The sequence below is a fragment of the Lolium rigidum genome, chromosome 7 (genome assembly GCF_022539505.1).
Source record: "Lolium rigidum isolate FL_2022 chromosome 7, APGP_CSIRO_Lrig_0.1, whole genome shotgun sequence".
In the NCBI taxonomy this organism is placed as follows: Eukaryota; Viridiplantae; Streptophyta; class Magnoliopsida; order Poales; family Poaceae; genus Lolium; species Lolium rigidum.
The window spans coordinates 258,377,144-258,384,050 of record NC_061514.1 but is presented as its reverse complement, the minus strand read 5'-3'; the positions used below and the strand labels follow the sequence as shown (position 1 = coordinate 258,384,050).

General features: G+C 41.9%; 1 long non-coding RNA gene across 1 annotated transcript; it reads left to right on the top strand.

Moving 5' to 3' along the window:
• Positions 1-994: 994 nt before the first annotated feature.
• On the top strand, positions 995-5,331 carry LOC124674476. The gene is made up of 7 exons (XR_006993029.1): positions 995-1,531; positions 2,483-2,548; positions 2,838-2,881; positions 3,700-4,044; positions 4,159-4,296; positions 4,772-4,840; positions 4,930-5,331. It is a non-coding gene; the product is annotated as an uncharacterized LOC124674476 (long non-coding RNA).
• Positions 5,332-6,907: the final 1,576 nt, after the last annotated feature.

The window sequence follows — 6,907 nt, the reverse complement described above, 5'->3', positions numbered from 1 at the left end:
TTGATTTCTTGGATTTTTTTCACCCTCCGATTTTTGGCTATTTCCTTTTTCTTTTGATCCCTGCCGCCTTTGAAACGTTTAGTAAGCTTGCTACCTCATAGGTCCCACATGTCAGCTTGTATGAACGATAAAGCTTTCCTTTCTTGGAGTTTTTTTTGACCCCCTAATTTCTGGCTACTTTCATTTTCTTTTGATCTCAAGCCGCATTTGAAACGTTGGGACCACTGCCGCACAATGGGACCCGCATGTCATCCTCTATGTACAATCAAGTTTCTTTTCTTGGATTATTTTTGGCTCCTGATATTTGGTCACTTGCCTTTTCTTTCGATCTCATGCCGCCCTTGAAAACGTTGAGGAACCTGTCGGCCCATGGGACCCGCATGTCATCCTCTATGTACTACAAAAGTTTCTTTTCTTGGATTTTTTTCACCCTCCGATCTTTGGCTATTTCCTTTTTCTTTTCATCCCCTGCCGCCTTGGAAATGTTAGTAAGCTGGCATCTGGTGGGACCCGCATGTCATCCTCTATGTACAATCAAGTCTCTTTTCTTGGATTTTTTTACCCCCTTATTTTTGGTCACTTGCCTTTTTCTTTCGATCTCATGCAGCCTCTGAAACGTTGAGGAAGCTGCTGGCTCATGGGACCCACATGTCATCCTCGATACTATAAAAGTTTCTTTTTTTGGATTTTTTTCACCCTCTTATTTTTGGCTGTTTCCTTTTTCTTTTGATCCCCTGCCGCCTTGGAAACGTTGATTAAGCTGCTGACACAAGGGGCCCGCATGTCATCCTCTATGTACAATCAACTTGCAAGATCTTCGGGCGGAAGAGCTTGTATAAGTGGGACCCATATGTTATCCTCTATGTCTACTACTTAAAAAGACTAAAGTGGTTCTTTATTCTGCCAATACGTTTCGTCGTACCTTCGTCCATTCGTCGTCCCGCAAACCGTGCCTCCCGAGAAAAACGCTTCGTCCATACCATCCCTTCTTCCATCCTCCCCCCTTCCCGCACGCCGCCGCGCCCATCACTTTTCATCTCCGACCAGCGCCGCCTCTGTCGGCTCCGTTGTTCGAGTCGTACGACGGGCTCCTAGGGACCATCCTCTCGGCGAACGGGAAGAGGGGGAGGATGGAAGAAGGGCGCATGGATGGCAGCAGCGGCGAAAACCATGGAGGCGACCTAGCAAATCCTTGCGCCTCCACGCAAATTCGCGCCTCCGCCCTGACCTGGTCCTCTTCTCCCCTTCCGCGTCGACAGAGGGCTCCGATGGAGGACGACTGCAGGTCGCTGAGGCAAAGCACAAATCCACGACTCCGTGTTGTTCAAGGCCACCATCGGCGGCCGAGCTCCGGATCTGGGCAGGGAGGGCCCGAGCAGGATTGCCGGGCACTGAGGCAACCGCCGGCGACGGCCACGGCTCCATGTTGTTCATGACCACCATCGGCATCCACGCTCCGGATCTGGGCAGGGAGGGAACGATATGGGATTGGAGATTCGGGCCCATGGCGTGGCGGCGCGTCCTCTCCCTGGTGCGTTCTCTAAAAACTCCCTTCTTGCTTTTCGTCTGCGCTTCTCCTTTCGCAGGCGGTGGGGTTGGGATGGGAGGGATGTAGCCGTGGTTCTCATCAGTTTTGGAGCTTCACCTGCGGGTGCCCGTATTGGTGTACTGCTGTATTAGACTGCTGGTTGTAGGTTGTGATTCGGTAAGTGTGATCCAGTTTATCAAGAAGACACTAGCTTCCTTAATTTAGTGCAATTTGTTCCGTTGCATCAGAGGTTATCAGATTACTGTGACGACCTATATGAGAATATCTAGGGCATTGGTAGGTTTAAGTCTGGAGACCGTTCTCACGTTATTGTGCTGGTATGATGTATGCTAGAGTGTAGTACCTATTCCTTGTAGATATTGCTATGTTTGAGCATGGAGATTGCAGATTTATGGTGAAATGTCAGAGCAAGGATTCAACAAACCCGGGCCAAAAGCTACGAGCCTGTAATAATTCTAGAAAGTAGTACTTCATACCAAGTCATAGTAAACATAGGATTAGTGTAGCTCAATCCCTCTGGGTAAGTTACAGTTAGTATCACAGGCTGCAGCACTCTGTTCTTTCATTCTTTCTTAGTGCAGCCACCAGCCTTAGCACTCGATTGATTTTCTATGACCAATGTGCTGCATTCTAGCGCCTTGGTTAGTTGGCTGGAAGAACCAAGTACACAAACTGACAATACAATGAACCACGCTAACATAAAACGTTCATGCACTACCCAATCAGGTCCAACACATCTCATCGTGCCCAATATGCTCATCTCAACTCAATCATCATCGGAGAAAAAATAGTAGGATAGCTAATCAAGAACTACAAACAATAATTGTTTAGATCAATTTCGTAGTTGCTGCCAATTGGATGTATCTCTACTACCTAAAAAGAATGAACAATAAATTTGACTACTTAAATATTTTCTGCTTTCTTTCTATGCAGGGTTTCAAAAATTCGAGTACTTGAATTCTCTGCAAGCACGATGCATTGTGTGGATTTTTATCTTAGGTACATCTTTCTTTCCAACAAAAGTAAGTTCAGAGGGATTATGTGTATATATAATCAATTGAACTCACAAGCAAAAAAGAAATTAATTATTACAATATAGCTGCACCACTTGAATTATAAACTTCTGTTTACTCATCAGTGGTTGCACATTACCTGCATCCCCCATGTTTATTTACAGAGAATACAAATATTAGTTGTTATTGGTGTCTTTATAATCAACAAGAAAGTCTCTTACATATTGTTTACCTTTTTTTTTCTAATTATACCGCTCCCTGCCTTCTACTTCTAGGTACACAAGTTTTTCTTCATGGATCCAACTACATGAACATAGAGGTTTGGTGTTGATTTATTTTACTCTTGTGTTCCAGTTCCTTTATAATTTTTCTTTTAATTGCTTTTGTGCATGAAGTGAAGACTTTACATGTCTAGGTGTTGAACAACACCCAGTACATGAAGTACCTTCTGGTGAACTATATCAGTCTTTTCTTGTAAATGTAATGTCCTCGATGTATCTGAATTGCAATAGATATAGTGTGTCATATCTTCTCAATCACTTACCTTATTAGTTGGGGACAGAAAACATAGCTATTCCTTTACTGAAAATACAAATGGTTTTAACTTGTTCTCTGCATATGGAAAGTAATGGCATTGAGTGTGATCCTGGTTCGTTACAGGAGGTTGATCATACAGTCATTAGAGTTTACTGAACTGGGCTATGTTTTTGTTGGGAGACATATTGAGGATAAAGGAAAAGATATATTCTCTTCTCTGTTACCTAAGCCACTTGCAACATTTAGAAATTCACTGAAAAGGATTGGAGCTACTCTTGTTTTCACAGTATAGAAAAGGATTGGAGCCTTTTAATTCAGATCTATATGATAATCAACATGTTTACGGAAACTTGTTGCTTCATTTATTTCTGCCAATTTTTGCAAAAAAAATCATTTTTTGTGTGTCACTACTTAGTACTCCTAACAAATAAGGTAAGTTGGCTTCTGATCATCATAATTCAGTTATGTTTTGTACTCTGCTAATTTGCACAAGTTGCAGAACACATTATGCAACGCGTTTCACCTCAGTTTAGCATGTGCACAACGATGAACCTTTCAAACTGAGGAGTAATTTTCTCAGCTACATGTTGATCCATGCAGGTAGATCACGATGACGAGCACGTCAAGCTGCGGAGGAACATGGCAAGCTATGACGAAGCACGGCGAGCTGCAGAGAAGCATGGCGAGTTACCGAGGAGCAATGACGTCTCAGACATGTTCGCAGGAGCTCCACATGTTCCGGGCGGATGGAGGCGGTGTGACTGGCGGCTGGGGAGGAGGAGCACGGGTGGGTGCGCAACTGGCCGAGGCAGCAACGCGCACCTGATCACTTGAGGCGGAGAGGGCTTCAGCGCTGGAGGCTTGCACCTGCCCAGCTCAAGTTGGAGATAGTGCGGCGTTCGCGCAACGTGGGGGTTTCAGCTTTAAATATTGGAAATTAACCACGTGAGCCTAATTTTATTATGATTTAAATATTGGTTTTGTACGATTTTCACATTTATTTAGCAAATTTCAATTTTATTGAATTAATTGTATACTCAAAATTTTTTGTACCTGCAGCACTTAGCTCATCTTGGCATTGTGCCAGATTGAAATCACCTCGCCCGAAATTGCGCCTCAGCTCAACATTGCCACGCCTGAATATCTGCTCCAGCTCGGCAGCGGCAACACATCAGCTGCTCGACGACACACACTCAGGTAATTGACACAATGCTATGTAGACATTCAGAAGTAATTTTGGTCTTGCCCTGGCTTGTATTCATTTTAGTTGATGATATCCTGCTGTAGATGCATTGTTGGTTTGCACAAACAGGCCAATTGACAATGGAACTCGAATTTTGTGTTGGATTAGTGGGTATTACCGATCCTCATAAAATTTGTTGTTCAACTCATAAGCGTTAAAATTTTGTGACTGAATTGGTAATCTAATTTTCTAAGATGTGGCTTTCTCTATATGTCTGATAGACTGGAATTTAGGATCACTGGATGAGATTTCAATACAGTTAATGAAGAAATTTCTACTGTCCTTGAATTGGTGCTTTGCTCTCTGGAATAATTTTCCTGATAGCACGAAACGAATGAGTTGTGTGTTTACTGCTGTGGCCATTTGTTTTAATACCTCTCATGGTACAACATATGCTGATGTCTTAATAGCATGAAACCCTGAATGTAGTTCAAGATACGCCGGGGGAAACAAGAAATTGGGGATGAACTCCGCAACAGGAGCAACACATAATGTCAGGTTGCAGATTTTGTTGAGTTCAATGCACATTCTTGGTTATATATTTTAATTAGGCACTGCAGATAGTAACTGAAATGATGCATATGTAGAATGTTGTCAGCACTGGGAGTGGCATCAACATATATTTGGAGAGGCCAAGTTGGTTACCTTCCGGTGCTTATGGCAATTATGCTAGCTCCGAGACTGACACCAAGCAAAATCACACCGTCAGCAAACATGATCTGGATGGACCTTTTGTTATTGATTGTCAAGATTCAAATGCTAATGCCTTACTTCCCTATAAAATTATTCCTGGAAAAGAAAGTGAAGTTTTAGAGTAAGCATAGCCAAGGAGTTATGCAGTACATAGGATAGTACCAGGAATAGACCTTCAAGTTGATTGAGAAACCAGATGTATAGGGCCATAAATATTCTAATGGTGATTGCACTGTTTGTAATTTAAATATACAACCATTCAAAAGGAATGTATTGTGGATGCAAAGGTAGTCTCATGAATTTGTTTATTCAAGCACATTTATTTTATTACAGTTGGGTATTCAGCTTTCCTGCTTGTTATAAGTTTGAGATGGAACTGCACCAAGTTAATACTAATTCAGCCCCCTACATATGCATTTAGCTATCATTCTTATACCCACTCCTCGTGACTTTACATCAGTGTTTTACAATCAACAAGTGCGGGGAGGGACTAGCAGGATTTGAGACAAGTGATGTCTTTGTTGATTATCTTGCAGTTTACTGTTATTCATTATGTTCCCTGATTGATGGTTTGGTGTCTACGATGATAATGCCAGTTTGTGGTTGCCGGGTGCACAACTCAATCTTCTACCAAGCACGGGCCTGACAGCCTATGCAAGAGCTTGTAAGGTGTGCGGGATGCAAAGTGGACGCCTCCTACGGCGATGAGATAGGTTGCAATGTTTCGTTGCAAGAATCACCACACAGGTGTCCCATTTTTGCTTCTAGCTACTTACATACACGCTTCCACACATTTAGTATGATTGTATTCCTACTTTTCAGCCAAGTTCTTCATTGATAATGTGACAACTGTGCTTTTGATTGCGTTACAATATTTCTTACTTCAAAATATCTATACAGACTTATAATAGGGAAATGCTTTTGTAGTTACACACATGGGTGTGGATATTTCTATCACTGTTCGTTGTGCTTTGAGATTCAGATAAAAAGAGGAGAGAGAAAGAAATCTTTCATCTATAATGGTGAGAACGAATCTCAAGGAATAAACGGACAAAAAACCACACCCATGCATGTAAGTACAAAATCCACTCTCATATAATAAGATTGATATTGATTTAATATGTACAATAAAATGTTTGAGGCTAGGAGGATGACGCGGCCGATGACGGCGACAAGGCATACTCTGCCGTATAACAGGTATATCTTCTTGTCCCACCTCCCGCTTGTATCGGCAAGGGATACTCTACCCTATAACGGGTATATCTTCTTGTTCCACCCCACGCTTGTATCGCCATCAATGTCTGTTCATATATGTATTGATCTGATCAACACCATGTGAAGTAACAACGCTCCCTTTTATTCATGTGTATCCATGTCTTCTTTGCATACCATCCTTCAATTATATTTTTATTTGCGGCATTCATGTTTTGTTAGACAATAATACATTCAAAAGGAGAGATTGTTGAGTTGACAGTTATAACGGTCTAGAACACATGTGTGAGACTTACCGCGGAAGAGTAAGAAGAAGATCTCGAACTTGAAACCATGGAGATGCACAATAATGTTGTCTTGTTATTGCGTTTGGTATTATCATGTTGTAGTACATTATGTTATCCCTGATTTGTTTTTAATTTTCATGGTGAGTTATGAATTATATATGTCTATTGAGAAATAAAATTTGATAACCCGTAGCAACGCACGGGCATTTATACTAGTGTACAATAAAAGTTTCTTTTTCTTGGATTATTTTTTGCTCCTGGTATTTGGTCTCTTTCCTTTTTCTTTCGATCTCATGCCGCCTCTGAAACGTTGAGTAAGGTGCTGGGTCATGGGACCCGCATGTCATCCTCTATGTACAATCAACTTTCTTTT